The following is a 19,856-nucleotide window of genomic DNA, read 5'->3' as shown; positions in this document are numbered from 1 at the left end:
AGTTCCATAGCGGCGCGGAGCCGTCCAACCACACAACCCGGAGGTGCCACTAGCTCACCCGAATCTCCAAAGGCGAAGGGCTCGCGCCGCCTCCGCCTGCCGGTCCGCCGCCTCCGGCTCCGCAGCCTCCGACCACTCGGCCTGCAGTCGGAGCTGTGCACGATGAGTTCCCCGATGAGCATGCCGCCTATGTCGTCTTTACAAGCCAGCCCGAAGACCGGCGCGGCAGACGCCGAGAGCACCAGGAAGTCAGCATGGTCGCTGCTAACCCCGCCGAGCACATGCACTGGTCAGAAAAACCTACCAGCTAGAGCCGGGCCGACCACCCAGAGGTGATGCCATCTCCCGGCTCTTATGCGTTGGTTCTGGATGCCACCCTTGCAACGGATAGACGCGCCGCCCGTTTCTCCCGCGTGCTGGTAGACGACGGAAGCAGCATCAACATCCTGTACCGTGACACCCTGGAGAAGCTGAACGTCAAGACGAAGCAACTCATGCCTACTCGTACTGTGTTCCATGGCATTGTACCTGGCCTGTCCTGTGCCCCCATTGGCAAGATGCAGATTGATGTACTCTTTGGGGACAAGGATCATTTCCGCCGGGAAGCGATCTGGTTTGAAGTGGTGGACCTGGAGAGCCCCTACCATGCATTGCTTGGCCGCCCTGCCTTGGCCAGGTTCATGGCAGTTCCCCACTATGCTTACCTCAAGATGAAGATGCCGAGCACCAAGGGCGTCATCACCATAGCTGGCGATTACAAGAAGTCCTCCGAGTGCGCAGCAGCCAGCAGCCGGCTGGCCGAGTCCCTTGTGATTGCCGAGGAAAAGAAGATGTTGGACCGAGTCGTGGCCATGGCCGGCAAACAGTCGGCCTTGTCCCCCGATCCCAAGGAGTATGATGCCCAAGGATCTTTCCAGCCGACCAAGGAGACGAAGAAGATACCTCTTGACCCAGAGCACCCAGAGAAGTTTGCCGTCATCGGGGAAAACCTAAACAGCAAATAGGAAGGCGAGCTCGTCGATTTCCTCCGTGAGAATCGGGACATCTTTGCATGGTCCCCCAAGGACATGCCGGGTGTTCCGAAGGAATTCGCCGAGCACAAGCTACACGTCCGAGAAGACGCAAAACCAGTCAAACAACCCCTCCGCCGACTATCAGAGGAGAAAAGAAGGATTGTGGGAGAGGAGATAGCCCGGCTTCTGGCAGCCGGCTTCATTATGGAGGTTTTCTTTCCAGAGTGGCTCGCCAACCCGGTCCTCATGCTAAAGAAGAACAACAAGTGGCGCATGTGCATAGACTACACGAGCCTCAACAAGGCTTGCCCCAAAGATCCCTTTGCCCTGCCAAGGATTGATCAAGTGATAGACTCCACGGCCGGATGCGAGCTATTGAGTTTCTTGGATGCTTACTCAGGATACCACCAGATAAAGTTAGATCCGGCAGACCACCTGAAGACCGCCTTCATCACGCCATTCGAAGCCTTCTGCTACCTCACTATGACATTCGGCTTAAGAAATGCCGGTGGCACTTTTCAGCGTTGCATGCAGAAGTGCCTCCTCAAGCAGCTCGGCAGAAACGCCCACGTCTACATAGACGACATTGTGGTGAAGACGGAGAAGCGCGACACCTTGCTGGAAGACCTCAAGGAAACATTTGAGAACCTGCGCCGGTTCCAGATCAAGCTCAACCCCGAGAAATGCGTGTTCGGAGTGCCAGCCGGCCAGCTCCTAGGCTTCCTGGTCTCCGAACGCGGCATCGAATGCAACCCTGTAATGATCAAGGCCATTGAGAGGATGGCGATTCCCACCAAGCTTCGAGACGTCCAGAAGTTCACCGGGTTCTTGGCCTTCCTAAGCCGCTTCATCAGCCGGCTCGGAGAGAAAGCTCTCCCCCTCTACCGCCTCATGAAGAAGACCACTCACTTCGAGTGGAATGACCAAGCCGACCAAGCTTTTCACGAGCTGAAGAAGATGCTGGCCACGCCGCCTGTCCTGGCGGTGCCGACTGAGAAAGAGCCCATGCTCCTCTACATTGCTGCAACCAGCCGGGTGGTCAGCACCGCCATCGTAGTCCAGCGCCTAGAAGAGGGCCGAGCCCAGCCGGTCCAGAGGCCGGTGTACTATTTGAGTGAGGTGCTGTCTACCTCGAAGCAGAACTACCCGCATTACCAGAAGATGTGCTATGGCGTGTACTTCGCCACCAAGAAGCTGAAGCCCTACTTCCAAGAGCATCCCATCACGGTCATATGCATCGCCCCACTTGCCGAGATCATAGGTAGCCGGGATGCATCCGGCCGGGTGGCAAAATGGGCCATCGAGCTAGCCCCCTACACGATCTTCTACCAGCCTCGCACCGCCATCAAGTCCCAAGCATTGGCCGACTTCCTCGTCGACTGGGCCGAGACCCAGTACCTACCGCCAGCTCCCGACTCCACTCATTGGCGCATGCACTTCGATGGGTCCAAGATGCGCGCCGGCTTGGGAGCCGGCGTCATCCTCACCTCTCCCAAAGGCGACAAGCTCAGATACACGCTGCAAATTCACTTTGCCGCCTCCAACAACGTGGCCGAGTACGAGGTGCTCATAAACGGGCTCCGGCTTGCCAAAGAGCTCGACATTCGCCGGATCCTATGTTATGGCGACTCGGACTTGGTGGTCCAGCAATCATCCGGCGACTGGGATGCCAAGGACGCAAACATGGCAAGCTACCGCTTCCTCGTTTAGCAGATCAGTGGGTACTTTGAAGGATGCGAATTTCTCCACGTACCACGAGCCGACAACGAGCCAGCTGATGCCCTGGCTCGAATAGGCTCCACTCGGCAAGCAATACCAACCGGTGTCTCTCTACAACGCCTCCTCAAGCCGTCTATCAAGCCGTCTCCAGAGTCCGATTCCATCTTCGTGCCGCCTGACCCCGATACAGCCGGGTCCGGCTCGAAGAACCAAGCGGGTGACCCGGGGACTTCGATAGTCGGCCCGGGGACATCAGCAGGCGGCTCGGGGACTTCCGTAGTTACGCCCGACCCGGGGACTGCCACACCCGGCTCGGGGACTGCGGTAGTCGGCCCGGAGACTGCGGTAGTCGGCCCGGAGACTGCACCAACACAACAGGCGGCGGCCGACTCCAGCATTTCACCACCTAGCCCGCCCGCCCTGGTCGCAGTAGCCGCATTGGCAATAGAAGAAGTCGCAGCTCCATCATGGGCTCAGTCCATCCTCAACTTCCTAATAAACCAAGATCTGTCGGCTGACGAAACAGAGGCAAGACAAGTCCAACGCCGAGCCGGAGCATACACAATCGTCAACAGAGAGCTCGTCAAGCGCAGTGTCACTGGAGTCCTCCAGCGATGCGTCGAGCAAGAGAAGGGCATTGCAATCCTCAGAGACATCCACCAAGGAGAATGCGGCCACCATGCGGCCTCAAGATCACTCGTCGCCAAAGCTTTCTGCCATGGTTTCTTTTGGCTGACTGCTTTGGATGACGCCAAGGAGTTAGTTAAACATTGCAAAGGGTGCCAACTCTTCAGCTCTAAGCAATACATGCCGGCTTCGGCACTCAAGACCATTCCCCTCACTTGGCCCTTCGCCGTTTGGGGACTGGACATGGTGGGCCCATTCAAGACAGCGCGCGGCGGCATGACACATCTGCTTGTCGCTGTGGACAAATTCACCAAATGGATTGAGGCAAAGCCGATCAAGAAGCTGAATGGGCCGACTACCGTGACATTTATCACAGATATAACAACTCAGTACGGCGTGCCACACAACATCATCACCGACAATGGCACGAATTTCGCCAAGGGAGCCTTGGCACGTTTCTGCGCGACGCAAGGCATCCGGTTGGACTTAGCGTCCGTTGCCCACCCGCAGTCAAATGGCCAGGTTGAGCGAGCCAACGGCCTCATCCTTTCCGGCATCAAGCCCCGACTGGTCGTACCATTGGAACGTTCGGCCGGCTGTTGGCTCGACGAGCTGCCGGCCGTCCTCTGGAGTCTGCGCACTACCCCAAACAAGTCAACCGGCTTCACTCCTTTCTTCCTCGTGTATGGTGCCGAGGCGGTCATCCCAACTAACATCGAGTTCGACTCGCCTCGGGTAACCATGTACACGGAGGCGGAGGCCAAGGAAGCACGAGAAGACGGTGTCGACCTGCTGGAAGAAGGCCGGCAGTTAGCCCTCAGCCGGTCCGCCATCTATCAGCAGGGCCTGCGCCGCTACCACAGCCGGAAGGTCAAGCCAAGATCCTTCCAAGAGGGCGATCTTGTGCTCCGGCTGATCCAGCGAACAGCCGGCCATCACAAGCTCTCGACCCCTTGGGAGGGCCCCTTCGTCATCAGTAGAGCTTTAGGCAACGAATCCTACTACCTGATCGACGCGCAGAAGCCGAAGGCACGAAAGAGAGACGACTCCGGCAAGGAGTCGGAACGACCACGCCAACCTCCTCCGAAGATTTTACAGTTGAAATGCAGTATGTATCACGCTAACTTTTGTACTAAGTACGAGACAGTAGGCCCCCCGAGGAGAGGTCGGGGACTGCCATCTTTTATCTATGAATGAAGAATATCATGCTTATGACCTTGTCATTACATTCACTTTTTTCATCCGACACCGGGTTCGACTAGTCAGCCCGGGGACTGGCCGCCTGGAGTTATATTAGAAGTCCTACCCGCGGTCAGACAAGTAGTGTGCCGGCACCCAAGCCTTCTCTTGCCAAAAGTCGCAGTTCGAAGAACCGGCTGTCCGGCTGACAAGAGTTAAAGGCAGGAAAGGACGCCCACACGAAAAACGGCTAGGGACTAACGGACTAATATAACAAAAGGCGGTTTTTCTCCCACCACCGACCAACTACCAGAGTAGCCGGCCGGCTGGCTTCCATTCACCTTGCTTCAATCTAAGAAAGCTCAAGTACTTGCCTTCCCAAAAGGGGAAGGCGGCAAAGGAAACAACCTAAGGATAAAAAGCATACGCGAATGGAAACCAAACACGCACACGATCATATTTACACAAAAGACCTTCAAAAGGCCAGCATTCAACATAGTTCAAATACACCCCTAGTGGGTGGAACTGCGCAAGTTTAATAAAAATTGTTCAAAGGGTAACAAGCAGGAAAAGCAAGGACGGCAGATTAAGCCAAGGGAGCGACTGGCGAGTCGGGCAAGTCGGTGGAGACGGCAGTGCCGGCTGGAGGAGTGGCCGGCTGGCGAACCTCGGCATGATCACCGCCTCCCGCAGAAGGCGCGCTAGCACGCGCCTCGTTGCTGGAGGCACGGTCAGGCTGAGGCTGGCTGGCCGCTTCACTGGCCGGCTCAACGTCTTTGCCTTCCTCTCCTTCGTCGTCTTCGCCTTCATCGCTGGAGGCGATCTCCTCTGCCAAGTCCTCACCCGCTGCCGGGTCCAGCCCGAACCACTCCTCCGGCTGGGCAATGCCGTCGTCATTTATTTCAGGAGCGAAGACGCTGATGTCAGTGCACTCGGCGATCGTCGAAGCACGCTGAGCGATAGCCGGCCGCACCTCCTCCATCTCCTCGTCGGCCTCCAGCCGCCAGGTGCGCTGCTACTCCAGGTTCAGCCCCGGATACCAGGCTCGGACGAACTCCAGCGCCCGCCCAGCTCCAAGCTGGGCTGCCGATGCCTTCCAGGCCTCGAAGCGGCCAACCGCAACCTCCAGCCAGTCGGCAGTCCGACTCGGGGTGCGGGGAATCGTCTCCCCTGGCCAGAGGGCGGCCAACACCTGCGCCCCGGCGCGCTGGAGGCGGCGGAGCATACGGTGAGCCGGCTGCAGCCGGGCTTGGACTGCCAAGAGTTGCTCCTTAAGCGTCCGGCTCGCGTCCGGCACGATTTCTGCCCCCGCCTGCCGGCACGCCTCTCGATGGGCCTCGATGGTTTGGGTGGCAAAGACGGAGTAGCCGGGAAAGTAGTCTGCATAGAGAACAAAAAGCAGCACAAGTCAGAACACAAATCAGGGGGCAAGGGGCAAGCAAGGAGTGAGGAAGGCGGCTTACCATCGATCAGATCCTCGATACGACCGTCGTCCCTCGCTCAACGCTTGTTTTGCCTCAGCCCAGCCCGCCGCTTCGGTCTCGAACTCGGCCTTTAGGGCGTCCTCGTTGTCCTGCGCCTTCTTCAGGGCCTCCTTGTGGCTCTCCTCCTGGTCGGCCAACTTCTTGGCCAGGCGGTCACGCTCCAGGACCAAGGCGTTGTACTCGGCTTCCTTGGCGCGAAGGGCGGCCTGGGCCCCGCTGAGCTGCCCCCTCAAGTCGGCATTGGCTCCTGCAAGCATGAAGACAAAGGAAAAATCAATAAGGAAGAAGTCGTCAAGGAAGATCCGACCCGACTGCTCAGCAGTTGGCCCGAATCTCGGGGACTACACCCAGTGGGTGCGCTGACGCGCCCCCACAGGAGATGAACGAAACAAAGCACGCACTTCGGCTGCTGGTCAGGTCCTCGGTTTTCCGGCCCAGCTCCTGAGCCTGGGAGTTGAAGGCAGCAGTGCGGAGGTTATGATACTCCTGGAAGACCAGACAGGAGGCAAGGATAAGATAGTTGTCAGGACCTAGTAAGTTCCAAGCCGCCTGCGCAGCAGCCGACTCGGAACTCGGGGACTACACCCAGTGGGTGCGCTGACGCGCCCCCACGGAAGAAATCAAAAGAGCAAAACAACCAAGGCCAGAAGACTCACCTGGATGACGGCCCGCGTCGTGAGGAACTCTTGGGTGTATCGCTGCAGCGAGGCGGCCTGGGCTTGAAGCCGGTTCCGGACCTCCTGGGTCACCGCGTTCATTGCCCGTCCCCCCGCTGGGAGTCCACTCGGACATGCTGATGCTAGCCGCCTCCAGGGCCTCCACAGTCTGGCTGGCGCCCGTAGCTCGGTGCGGCTCCGGCACGGAGGTGCCTCCCCTTGCGCGCCGGTGCATTGCCGGCTGCACCTCGAGGCCAGCCCCTGCCTCCGGCTCGCCCCCGGCCAGCTGCTCTCGCGCCGCGGCTGGTTGGCCGCTTTGGCCCACTCCAGTCGGCGCCGTCTGCGGCGCCCCCTCCACGAAGACCACGTGGTCCTCCCTCCTCTCTATCATCGGCGGGTCTTGGTCGACCTCCTCCGACGGGGGCACGGGGATGTCGGGGGCCACGGCGCGGAGGGGAACGACGAGCAGCGGAGGCTGGTTGTGCGAGGCCTCCGCCTCCGTCTCCGTGGCTGCCGCCTCCGCCCGGGCCTTGGCCGCCGCGTCGGCCTACTCCTTCGCCGCCTGGGCGGTCCTTTGCTCCGCCGCCTCCCACTCCTCCCGCGCCTCCCATGCATTCCGCTCCGTGGCCTCCCTAAGGTCGGCGCGGGGGTCCACGCGACGGGAGCCTGAGGACCCTCCAGTCGGCCCGACTACGGAGCCGCTAGGACCTCGCTCAAGGGAAATCGGTGCCCTGCCCGGCGAGCAAAGAAAGGTTTAGAAGAGCTTCAATCGAAAAAGACAATGAAAATATATATATTATATACAAGACGTTCGACGACTTACGCCGAGATCGCCTATGGCTGCTTCACCGCCTTGCAGAAGCGGTCCGCCTTCACGGCCGCCTCATCCCGTTTGGTCGCCGCCGTGGAAGCCTTGGATTTCTTCGGCCGGCTACCGAAGAAGGTCGACATGGCCCGGCGCTTCTGCGCCGCCACGGGCAGCCAGCGCGGCAGACGGGCCCGCGCCTTGATGATCAAGCGCCGGCTGGCGGTGCGGGGCGGCTTCGACCTCGTCGTCGTCCGGCCAGTCCTCGAAGCCGGCCCCGAGCCCCGCGCCTCCTGCCTCGTCGCCCTCCCCCACGATGGCATCTTCCATGGCGGCCGCTCCCTGGTCCGGATCATCGGCGTCGTCCACCGTGCGGTCGGGGAGGAGCTGGCGCTCTACCCCTGCGGCCCCGGCCATCGGCGGAAGAAGAGGGTTCTGCTAAGGGCAAACCAACTGATCAGAGGTCGGCCATCATGAGGCCGACTCCAAAACGGAAGAAAAGAACAAAAACTTACGGCAGGCGGAGGGTTGGCGTGAGAATACGGCCCCTTGCCGTATCGCCAATCCTCGGCGAGCTTGCAGTTGGAGATGTAGTTCACCATGTAAGACACCTCTGCATGAGGCATCTCCCTGGTGCTTAGCCGGCACGGGTCGAAGCGGCCGCTCATCTGGCAAATCATGTGAGACCGGCCTTGGAGCGGAAGTACTCGGCGCTCCACGAAGGCGGCCACCAAGTCGGCTCCGGTCAGGCCCTCCGACTGGATCATCACCCGGAGCCGGGAGACGGCTGCGTTCCCGGCCTGAGACAATGACCTAGCCCGGTAGCTCCATGAAGGTTGCCTCCCAGCCGGCGGGCCGGCTACGTAAGCCGGCAGGTTGACGTAGTCGCCTTGCTGGGCGACGTTCTTCATGTAAAAGTAGGACTTCTGCCAGAGCTTCACCGACTGGATCAGCGGGATGGGCGGGAACGGATTGTTCTCACCCGTCCGCCTCATGGCAATGAAGGCTCCGCAGGGGGCGGGCACGCCCGCGATGACGGTGCCGAGCTTGCTCTGGAAGAATTCTCCCCAGAGCTCAAGAGTGGGGAGAACCCCAAGAAAGCCCTCGCACAGGGTGACGAAAGCCGACAGCAGCATCACCGCGTTGGGCGTGAGGTGATGCGGCTGGAGGTGGTAGAATTCATGGAAAGCTCGAAGGAATCCGCTCGCCGGGATGCCGAAGCCGCGCAGGCAGTGCGAGCGGAAGATCACCCGCTCACCCTCCTCCGGTGCCGGCGAATCCCTCGCCGGCGCCTGTCGAACCCGCATGAAGTTCTCGCCCGGCAGGCGCTGCGTCCGGCGGAGGAACTCGACGTCGTCCTCGTGGACGTTGGAGCCATCCCACGAGCTCGACAACGCCATGGGGGCGATGCAGCAAGGAGCAAGATGATGCGACGGCGGAGACGCGCACGACCCCGCTGCGGCGGGACCAAAGGAACCGAGAGGTCCAGCAGCGGAACAGCGCGGCAATGGGTTGCTGCGGCAGCGTGAGGAAGAAGAAGGAAGGCGAGAAGGGGCGGAGCAAGGGAGAGCGTGCGAGCCTCTGCCGCTCCCCCTCCTCCCCCTACTTATAGACCCGCGCGGCGGAGCCGAGGAGGCGTGGTGTGGGGGAACGTGGGATCAAATGCACACACTCCCCCACGTCCCGCGATTATTGCGCCTTGATGGCGTAATAAAACCACAGCGGGAAGGCGAGCGGTCCGTGTGGGCCGCAGAAGATCCACGCTCGGGCCGAGGCCTAGGAGTGGCGGGCCCGGGCCTGTGGTGGCGTCCCGTCACGCGCGTGCGTTGGCAGGATTTCCTCGCCACGTGGCCCGCGGGATGGCGCGCGGTCAGCTCGCAGGCCGACCCGCGTTCCCGCCTACGAGAAACGAAGCTTTCTGAAGACGGCGCGCACAAGCAAAGCCGGTCCCTCAGGATAGGAAGCTGACCAAGCTTCTCGTCCCTTTGTCAGCCTCGAAGCTCGATCAGCTTCGGGGACTACTATCGGAGTAAATGAACACGGGTAGCCTAGCCGGCTCCCTCTGGCCCTTCTGAAAAAATTACGAGCCGTTCCGGCCCTCAAGAACCCAAGACGTGGGGCCGCCTTCCCCTCGCCAGCTGTCTCCCAGACCGACTATCGGAAGGCGGCCCGAATTTAGCCCTCATGAAGAAAGCCGTGGGAGGGCCGACTCCAAGAAGCCGGCCGCGAGAAGGCCGACTCCAAGAAGCCGGCTCCCACAAAGCGGTCAAGATCGTACCCTCGAAGTCTGCATCCACATAACGGCGATGTGACGGGGCGTGGCTACAGTAAAACCTGCCACCCCCGAATCCCGGAGCACGCCTGGCACAATGCGCCGTACGGGTGGCCATGACCCGTCCGGAGCGGCACTGTTGCCATGTTGACCCTGATGTCATCCACGACGGGCTGCCAGCGCGGCCCACGGGCGGTGGGCCCCTTCGGGCAGAGAGACACCCGAAGGCGGCCAGGCCTCCCCCAGTCGGCCCAAGACAGAGCCGGCTCCCCACAGCCGGCTTGCCACCTCCCTCGAAGGAGACGCCCCATTAAGGAGACAAGACGCGGTAAGGCTACAGCGATCACCCACCGGACGACGGCACTGTAGCCACACCCACCTCGGCAAAGCCCTCGTCACCAGGATTGAGTAACAGTAACCAGCCACCGACAAGGCCCATGACAGTGGGGCCTGCCTGTCGACCAAGGAGCCGGCAGCCGGCGGGACCCACCAGCCGGCGGGCCCCAGCAGCCGGCGCAGAAGCCGGCGAGTGTAGACACAGATGGCTGGGCCCCACGCCCAGCCGGATTACCATTGTACCCCCGGGGGGTAGGCCTATATAAACCCCCCGGGGCACCCATGCAAAGAGTTGATCCAAGCTAGTTCTAGACACCACATAGAGAGGGGAGGAGGGCTAGCCGTGTTCTTCTTCTTCTTCTCACAAAACAGCTCAAGGAGCATCATGTAGCTACTTGTTAATCCAGTGATCATGCGGAGACCCCGCAGAGCAGCAGTAGGGGTGTTATCTCCACGGAGAGCCCCGAAGCTGGGTAAGATTCGCCGGCGTGCATGTCTTCGCCTCATCCCGCTTCCAGGCACCGGCGACGTCTTACTGGCACCCACAATGATAAGCCACCCATTGGCATATGTCGCACCTACCACCCGACACATTCCTCAGTCCAATTGAACTTGGTGTGCTTCCTTAATAACTCCATCACGGGCTTAACAATCTTTGAGAAATTCTCAATGAACCTCCGGCAGTATCCTGCGAGTCCAAGAAAACTCCGGATCTCTCCAATTGTCGTGGGTGCTTCCCAATTTGTCACGGTTACAAGTTTGTTGGGGTCTACTGCTATTCCTTCTCCGGATATAACATGTGCAAGAAATCCAACTTCCTTCAACCAAAACTCACACTTGCTGAACTTGGCGTATAACTGATGTTCCCTGAGCTTGCCAAGTACGAAACGCAAATGTTCCTTATGTTCCTCTTCATTCTTCGAGTAGACCAGAATATCGTCAATGAACACTACGACGAACTTACCGAAAAACTCCATAAACACCTTGTTCATCATGTTCATAAAGTAAGCAGGTGCGTTAGTCGGGCAAAATGACATAATGGTATACTCATATAGCCCATACCTTGTGGTAAAAGCTGTCTTAGGTATGTCCTGCTCTCGAATCTTCAACTGGTGATAACCTGATCGCAGATCGATCTTGGAAAGCACCTTAGCTCCTTGTAGCTGATCAAACAAATCATTGATCATCGGAAGTGGGTACTTGTTCTTGATCATTACTTCATTTAATCCATGATAGTCAACAACCATCCTTAACGATCCATCCTTCTTCTCCACTAGAAGTACTGGTGATCCCCAAGGTGACGAGCTTGGGCGAATATATCCCTTATCCAGTAACTCCTTAATCTGCTTCTTAATTTCTTCTAAATCCTGTGCGGGCATCCTGTACGGTCTCTTTGATATTGGCCCTATGCCTGGCAAAAGCTCTATCAAAAACTCCATGTCTCTATCCGGTGGCATGCCTGGCAACTCTTTGGGAAATACATCCGGAAATTCCTTCACCACTGGTACTTCCTCCTGTACTACTCCCGATAAGAAATTTACTTGAGTCCTATTCGGCACATGCCGGGATACATACTTGATCCTTCTTCCTTCTGGGGTGGTGAGTAAAATCGTCTTACTGGCGCAATCGATGTTTCCTCCATACATCGATAGCCAATCCATACCCAGAATCACATCCAAACCTTGCGATTCCAAAATTATCGGATCAGAGGGGAAAACATGCCTACCTATGGCCAATGGCATCTGAAAACATCCATGGCTTGCCATATACTCAGCTCCAGGTGAGGTTATTAGCATGGGTGTCTTAAGTACTCTAGTGCGCAAGTTATACTTATCCACAAATCCCCTCGATATGTATGAGTGAGATGCACGAGTATAAAAAAGAACGACTGCACTAAATGACTTAACCAAAAACTTACCAATTACTGCATCTGGCTGGGCTTCAATCTCCTCCACGTTAACGTGGTTCACTTGTCCCCTGTTGAAAGGGTTGGGCTTCTTCCCAGAGCTTCCATTGCCATTTCCATTCTTAGCTTCAGGACATTCATTGGCGTAATGTCCGGTCTTCTGCCACTTGTAGCAAGGAACGTGGTTTAGATCCTTCTTGGCGGGTGTTGCCGGGTTGGAAAGGTTCTGTCCGCTACTTCCTCCATTACCATTACCGTTCTTGGGGCCACTATGATTGTGCGAACTTCCTCCATTATGAGTGTGGCCTCCATGGTTATGAACAAGTCCTCCCGAGTTCGGGGTGAAACGGGGTCTCTGCTGGGCTCCAAAATTATACTTACCATGTCCATACTTCCTCTTGCGGCTATCAATCTGCTTCTGCTTCCCTTCAAGCATGAGAGCTCTATCCACCAACTCCTGGTAGTTATTGAAATTTGCTACCATCAACTGCATGCTTAGCTCATCATTCAGTCCCTCCAGAAACTTCTCCTTCTTAGCTACATCCGTAGCAACGTCATCTGGAGTATAACGTGCTAACTTACTAAACTCATCCACATACTGGCCAACAGTGCATCCTCCTTGACGTAAGTTCCGAAACTCATGCTTCTTCATGGCCATAGTTCCTGCTGATACATGGGCAGTACGAAAAGCTTGCTGGAACTGATCCCATGTGACACTGGCTATAGGATAAGTGACAGTGTAATTCTCCCACCATGAGGCTGCTAGTCCATCCAATTGGTGTGCGGCAAAACGCACCTTCTCAGCATCTGTGCATCCTGCAGTGGTTAACTCCATTCCAATCCTGCGGAGCCAATCATCTGCAACTATCGGCTCTGTGCTACTGGAAAACACCGGCGGCTGCAACCTCTGAAAACGGGCTAAGTTGTCAACTGGTGGTGGTGGGTTGTTGTTGTTGTTGTTGCCTTGGTTCTGAACTAACAGCTGCATCAGGGTATTCTGCTGCTGGATCAACTGAGTGAGCTCCAGTGGAAAGGTAAATCCGGGGTCACGTCTCGGAGGCATCTGAGGTTTTAGAGAGAATAGAATAGAATAGAATGAGGTCTAGTGAGAAAACACTACCCATATGCACATGAGGCAAACACAATCATATCACTCAATCAATCAAGCAAGGCATGCAATCGGTCTAGAACTATCGTTACAAAGTGCTTGGACTATATTATTTACATGGTAGACTACTACTACTGCTTTGGTGGTCAACTAGAAATATTGATCAATCGAAGACTCCATGACATCTGCTCCAGCTTCATCAACATAGTCATCATTGCTATCGTCGGGGTCCGAATCGGTGTCGTCGATGATGATGTTGTCCTCCGGACGAATCTCCTTGGGTTCTTCGTCTTCTCCTCCTAGCGCGGGGTCTCCCATGAATACTCCTAGCTTCCTTTCCAGATCGTCATTCCTCTCCACTAGTACGACGATTTCCTCCTCATAATCTTCACGAGTAGCCTTGAGTTCCTCTTCAAGCTCCGTGATCCTGGTCATTGCCTTCTTCAAATCTATCATGCCTGCGCACATTTGGTTCTCCTGGCGGCGAATATGCTGGTTTAACTCCTGGATGAAAGCTGCAATGGATCTATCCTTCCTGGTGCTAATCATCTCCCATTGCTCATCTCGGCGCCCACAAATCTGGTTGATAGTATCCTTGAGATCCTTGTGGTAAACTTCTCCAATGCGTCCCATGGTTATGTGAGCTGCCATACTCTTTCCTAGACTCCAGGTTGGTGCATCGAAAGAAAACTCTACGGGCTCAGTGACTGGTGTATATGTCCTTCCTGAAACTTGAACTTGAACCATCCAGCGCTCCTCTTCTGGTAAAGTGGCATTGTAAGTCCCGGTGAAGCTTGGTATTCCAATATTCAGGTACCTAGTGACTTCCTTCAAGTGTCTTCCAAAAGGGGCGTCTTCATCCTGTTGCGCAAACTTGTTCCTTGCGTCCGCCATCCTAAAGAGTAGAAAAAGGAGAGGAGTTAGAAATGAGAAGAGAATAGTGATCTAGGGCTTTAGCTTAGTGGTTGTGTCCTACAGTCAGCGTGTGATCTGATACCATCTTTGTAGCGACCAGACCTCAAATGGTCTGATCTCTGTGTATAAGTGTCATCCCTGGATCGGTAATGCTGACACACACAATACTCGAGAAGGATTTATAACAGAGTGGCAATCACACACTTATTACATCGAATGTCTCAAAAGAGAACTTATTACAATAAATATGGCTTAAGGCCATCTAATATGATAACAGCGGAAGGCTTGGAAGATAAAGTGAGTCCATCAACTCCAACGGCATCACTGAGTGAAAGACCACGACTTAAGGCTCCTTACTCATCGTCTGAAAAGTCTGCAACATGATACGTTGCAGCCCGAAAACGGGCCAGCACATAAAATATGCTGGCAAGGTAACACAAGAGAGTAATGAACAATGTAAAGCTATCACTATATGCATATATGGCTGGTGGAGGCTGTATGGTTGATATGTTTTTGCGTAAAGCCAATTTTTCCCTACTACAAAGGAATAAATTTTATTTAACTATCATGGTAGTTGTTAAACATTGAGAAGGTTCACCCAACTCAATCCCAATTAAAAGTAATCATCATTAAACCCAATCAAATTATATTAAGAGTGATGAGATCCACATGATAATCCAAGAACTAGATACTCAAAATGTCCATAACCGGGGACATGGCTAACCATGATTAGTTTGCACACTCTTGTGACGCCCCGAGACCGACGTGCCATGTGTCCTCCAGTTATTCACTGTTGTTGCCTTGTCTTTCGCTTGCGTGTTGCATCTTGTCATGTCATCATATGCATTGCATCATCATGTTTTTCAAACTTGCATCTGTCCCAGTCTCCCAGTTCCTCCCGTTGTCCATTCTGAGTCCAGACACACTTGCACGCGCCCGCGGCATGTCCGGAATATTATTTTATAAGTGTCCGGAAAACGTTCTCGGAATGGGATGAAAGTTAGTGTGCGGTGTTTTTATGATGTTAGTAGGTCGCCTACCAAGTTTCATCGCATTCGAAGTCCGTTTGACGCCCCAACGGATAACTATAGCGACATTATAGTCGGTCAAATCGTCGGACGTTTTTGGTCTCCGGAAACAGTCGCCGGGCCTCTCTCTCTTCTCTTCTCTCAGCTCGAGCCCTTCTGCACAGCCCACAAGTTTCAACCGACCCCTCGCGTGCGTGTCTGAAACTTCCCCGGACCCGACCCGGACAGTTGTCACCGTTGGATCCGGATCATCCCCAAACATCTACAAAATATCACCATTTTATTATTTGGACTTCCAAGCCTATTCTTTCTGAACCGTTTGATTTCAATCGGAGGGACTAGATCACCCCTAACCTGATCCACCTGCTGCTATATAAACTGCCTAATCCTAAATTCTAGGGATTTGTCCCATCGAGCCGCCGCCAACCATTTTCCCCTCGGGATCCATCCCCACCTATCAGCATCTAACCCCTGATCCCCTCCTCTTGATCTGTTCGGATCGAGGCCACCAGCACGCCCGGGCCGAGCCCTACCGGATCTTCGCCGGAGCAGAAGCTCCCTGACCAGCGCTCGGCGTAGTCTTCTCCGCCCGCTGGCCGCATCTCACCTCCTCCCGTGCGCTTCCATCTCGCACAACCAGGCCGTGCCCTCCTTCTCCTCCTTCCCCACTGCTCTCTCTCTCTGAATCGCTCTCCCCGTCCCGTTGTTCCTCGCAGGGAGCCATGGCCGCCGGCCACCGAAGCAGCAGCAGTCCCGAGCGTCGCCCGACCCTGCTTCCACCTCGTTCTCACCGGAGCAAGCCCCACCACGCCGCCTGCCGGTGCCCTGACCTCCTCATCGCCCGAGCGCCTACAGGCCTCCTGCGATGTCTTCTGCCATCGCCGTTCCCTGCCATGGACGCCTACATCCTCCTGCATCATGCACGTGCACAAGAACAAGCACACATCCCACTTCCGTGCAGCTCGTGTCGACCGCGCTGAACCGCCGTCGCCCGAGCGCCGTCCCCTGCATCGCGCCAGACGCCGCCCTCCGCTGCTGTTTTGCCGCCGTTCCCCTGCGTCCTCTGCTTCGTGGACGAGCGAGGAGAACGCGCCCGCGGAGTCGGCCTGCTCGACCGCGCCCCCTGGGCCGCCTCCACCGACAGGCGCCGGCCCAGCCGCCTGCCTCATCCAGCCCAGCACCAACCGGGCCTGGCCCATGGGTGAGGCCACACCCCAACGTTTCCCCTTTTGTTTTTTACCTGTTAGGCCGGCCTGCCAGTTTTGGCCTAAATAGGTTTTTTTAGGCTCTGCATATTTCTGTTTATTCCAGAGACGACAGTTTTGCAGAAAGCCCCCTAAACTTCATGCATTTAATAACTTCACAACCGTGCATCGGATCTAAATAAATTATATATGAAAGTTGCTTAGAATTTTGTCTAGTTTAATAATATTCAACTTTCATGCATGTTTGAAATATTTAAAATGCTGTTTGGTTAAATTTGCTCCTATGCCATGTTAAAATGCTTTAATTCATAACTAAATAACCGTAGCTCGGTTTTAAGTAATCTTTATATGTAAATGGGGTAGAAAAATGTCTAGTTTAACATGGTGGCATCACTTTGCGTGTTTAACAACCCTAAAATTGTGTTTAGGGCAGGAAAGTACCCAAACCTAAAATATGCACATGAGGAGTTTCCGGACTTGTTGTTTGTTGTTCCGGCCTCATTTAAACTTGCCTAGAGAGGTAGTTTTACCTTGCTTCACCCTCTTGCCATGTTTATCAACTTTTAATATTGTTGGGTACATAAACAAGATCGAACTAAATAAGTCACGTGGTGTTTCGTCAATATGCAATGGAGTTGCATATTGAGCTCCACTTAATTTGTAGGGTTGTTTGTGCACTTTGCCATGCCATGCCTCATTAAACCGGACATGCATCATACTTGATTGTGCATCATGCCATGTTCATGTATTGGTTGTTTACTATGTTGTTTGCTTCTTTCCGGTGTTGCTTCTTCGGGTTGGTTCCGATAACGTTGCGTTTGTGAGGATCCATTCATCTACGTCCATTTGTTCTTCTTCATGGACTCGTTCTTCTTCCTTGCGGGATCTCAGGCAAGATGACCATACCCTCGAAATCACTTCTATCTTTGCTTGCTAGATGCTCGCTCTTTTGCTATGCCTATGCTGCGATACCTACCACATGCTTTATCATGCCTCCCATATTGTTAAGCCAAGCCTCTAACCCACCTTGTCCTAGCAAACCATTGTTTGGCTATGTTACCGCTTTGCTCAGCCCCTCTTATAGCGTTGTTAGTTGCAGGTGAAGATTAGAGTTGTTCCTTGTTGGAACATGTTTATTGTTGGGATATCACAATATCTCTTATTTAATTAATGCATCTATATACTTGGTAAAGGGTGGAAGGCTCGGCCTTATGCCTGGTGTTTTGTTCCACTCTTGCCGCCCTAGTTTCCGTCATACTGGTGTTATGTTCCTTGATTTTGCGTTCCTTACACGGTTGGGTTATAATGGGAACCCCTTGACAGTTCGCCTTGAATAAAACTCCTCCAGCAAGGCCCAACATTGGTTTTACCATTTGCCACCTAGCCTTTTCTTTCCCTTGGGTTAGCCGGCTCAAGGGTCATCTTTATTTAAAACCCCCGGGACAATGTTTGTCTAAGTGTTGGTCCAACCCAGAGCACCGTGCGGGGCCGTCCCTTGGCAACTTGGGTTACGTTGGCTCCCGTACGCTTAGCTTATCCGGTGTGCCCTGAGAACGAGATATGTGCAGCTCCTATCGGGATTTGTTGGCACAGCGGGTGGTCTTGCAGGGCTTGTTTTACCATTGTCGAAATGTCTTGTAACCAGGATTCCGAGTCTGATCGGGCCATCCTGGGAGAAGGAATATCCTTCGTTGACCGTGAGAGCTTGTGATGGGCTAAGTTGGGACACCCCTGCAGGGTTTTCAACTTTCGAAAGCCGTTCCTGCGGTTATGGGCAGATGGGAATTTGTTAATGTCCAGTTGTAGAGAACTTGACACTTAACTTAATTAAAATGCATCAACCATGTGTGTAGCCGTGATGGTCTCTTTTCGGTGGTGTCCGGGAAGTGAACACGATGTTGGAGTTATGCTTGATAGTAGGTTGTTCTAGGATCACTTCTTGATCATAGTTTCTCGACCGTGCATTGCCTTCTCTTCTCGCTCTCATTTGCGTATGTTAGCCACCATATATGCTAGTGCTTGCTGCAACTCCACCTCATACCTTTTACCCTACCTATAAGCTTAAATAGTCTTGATCGCGTGGGTGTGAGATTGCTGAGTCCCTGTGACTCACAAATTACTTCCAAAACTAGTTTGCAGGTGCCGATGATACCGTGCAGGTGACGCTACCGAGCTCAAGGAGGAGCTCGATGAAGATCTTGTTCATTGTGTTGTTTTGTTTCAGTTGATCAGTAGTGGAGCCCAGTTGGGACGATCGGGGATCTGTGTAGATTTTGGGTTAGTCTTCTTTTATTTTGGTTACGTAGTCGGACCTTGATTGTATCTGGTTGATGTAATGCTTTATTCATGTAATTGTGTGAAGTGGCGATTGTAAGCCAACTATGTATCTTTTTCCCTTATGTATTACATGGGTTGTGTGAAGATTACCTCACTTGCGACATTGCTTACAATGCGGTTATGCCTCTAAGTCGTGCTTCGACACGTGGGAGATATAGCTGCATCGGGGGTGTTACAACTCTGCAGAGGTTTGTGTACTTTTCCCCACAAGACTCGATCTCCTCCATTTGATTTCTCGCACTGCATGTTTTCTGAGAAACGGATGACCGAGACAGAGTCTTTCAGAAGCGTTAGCACCTTACGATGGGTAGACCGGTACACCTACATCCCCTACATCTGCTAGTCTACCACTGTAAGAGTTCACACGACTTAATCAACTACGCCAGAGCCCATAATGGCATGTGGCTGCACACGGAAGTTTCCAGTATGAATAATCTTATGATCCCTTTGAGCCTGGGTGGCGGTCCATAGGAAAATCACACGGTACCCTGGGATTTCCAAAAATACAGGCAATCACTCGGTTCCCCAGGTGCCTCAATCCACCCAGATGTGTATTAACGTTGCCACCTTAAGTAACCATTAAATTAACAATCTCACATCTGTCATGAAAACACTCAAACCCAATCCACGTCTACGAGCATAGAATGGCAATATAAGCAACGTAGAAGTAACTCCCAGAGTTTGATAATGAAACAGGTGAATAGGTACTACCTCAACTACTTCCCAACCCCACAATTTAATTCAGATCCTAACCATGAAATGTTTGAGGGTTGATCTAATGCAATGAAAACTGGGTAGTAAGAGGTATGATCAAAGTGTTACTTGCCTTGCTGATGATCTGCGAAACCTAGAGACTCGATGTAGCACGCTTCGCACTCCGGGTACTCTATCGCAATCAAACAAGCATACAATAAGCAATCAAGCTAAAGCACAGGTAAAACTCAAATAAGAGATCTAACCAGAAAGTTCAACTTAAGAACTCCGGTTGCAAAAAGAAACAAATCAAACGAAGCAACAAAACTCAAATGGCGAGAGAAACAAGCTTCGTTTACTAATATGGACCCAGGTCAAATTATACAGTAGCAAAAACTTGTTTAAGTTGATTAAACGGAAAGAGGGTTTCAAGACGAAACACTAGGCGCTTGAATCGCCTGATTCTGATAAATGAGCGAAAAGTTATACTAGAACGAAAATCGGATCAGAAATCGCGATCGAAAATAATCGCGGAAGATCCGAGAAAAAGAAAAACTGTCGAACAGGCTAACG

The sequence above is a fragment of the Triticum urartu genome, chromosome 7A (genome assembly GCF_056163025.1).
Source record: "Triticum urartu cultivar PI428250 chromosome 7A, HENAU_Tu73, whole genome shotgun sequence".
Classification (NCBI taxonomy): domain Eukaryota; kingdom Viridiplantae; phylum Streptophyta; class Magnoliopsida; order Poales; family Poaceae; genus Triticum; species Triticum urartu.
Note: the sequence above shows the minus strand (reverse complement) of the source record.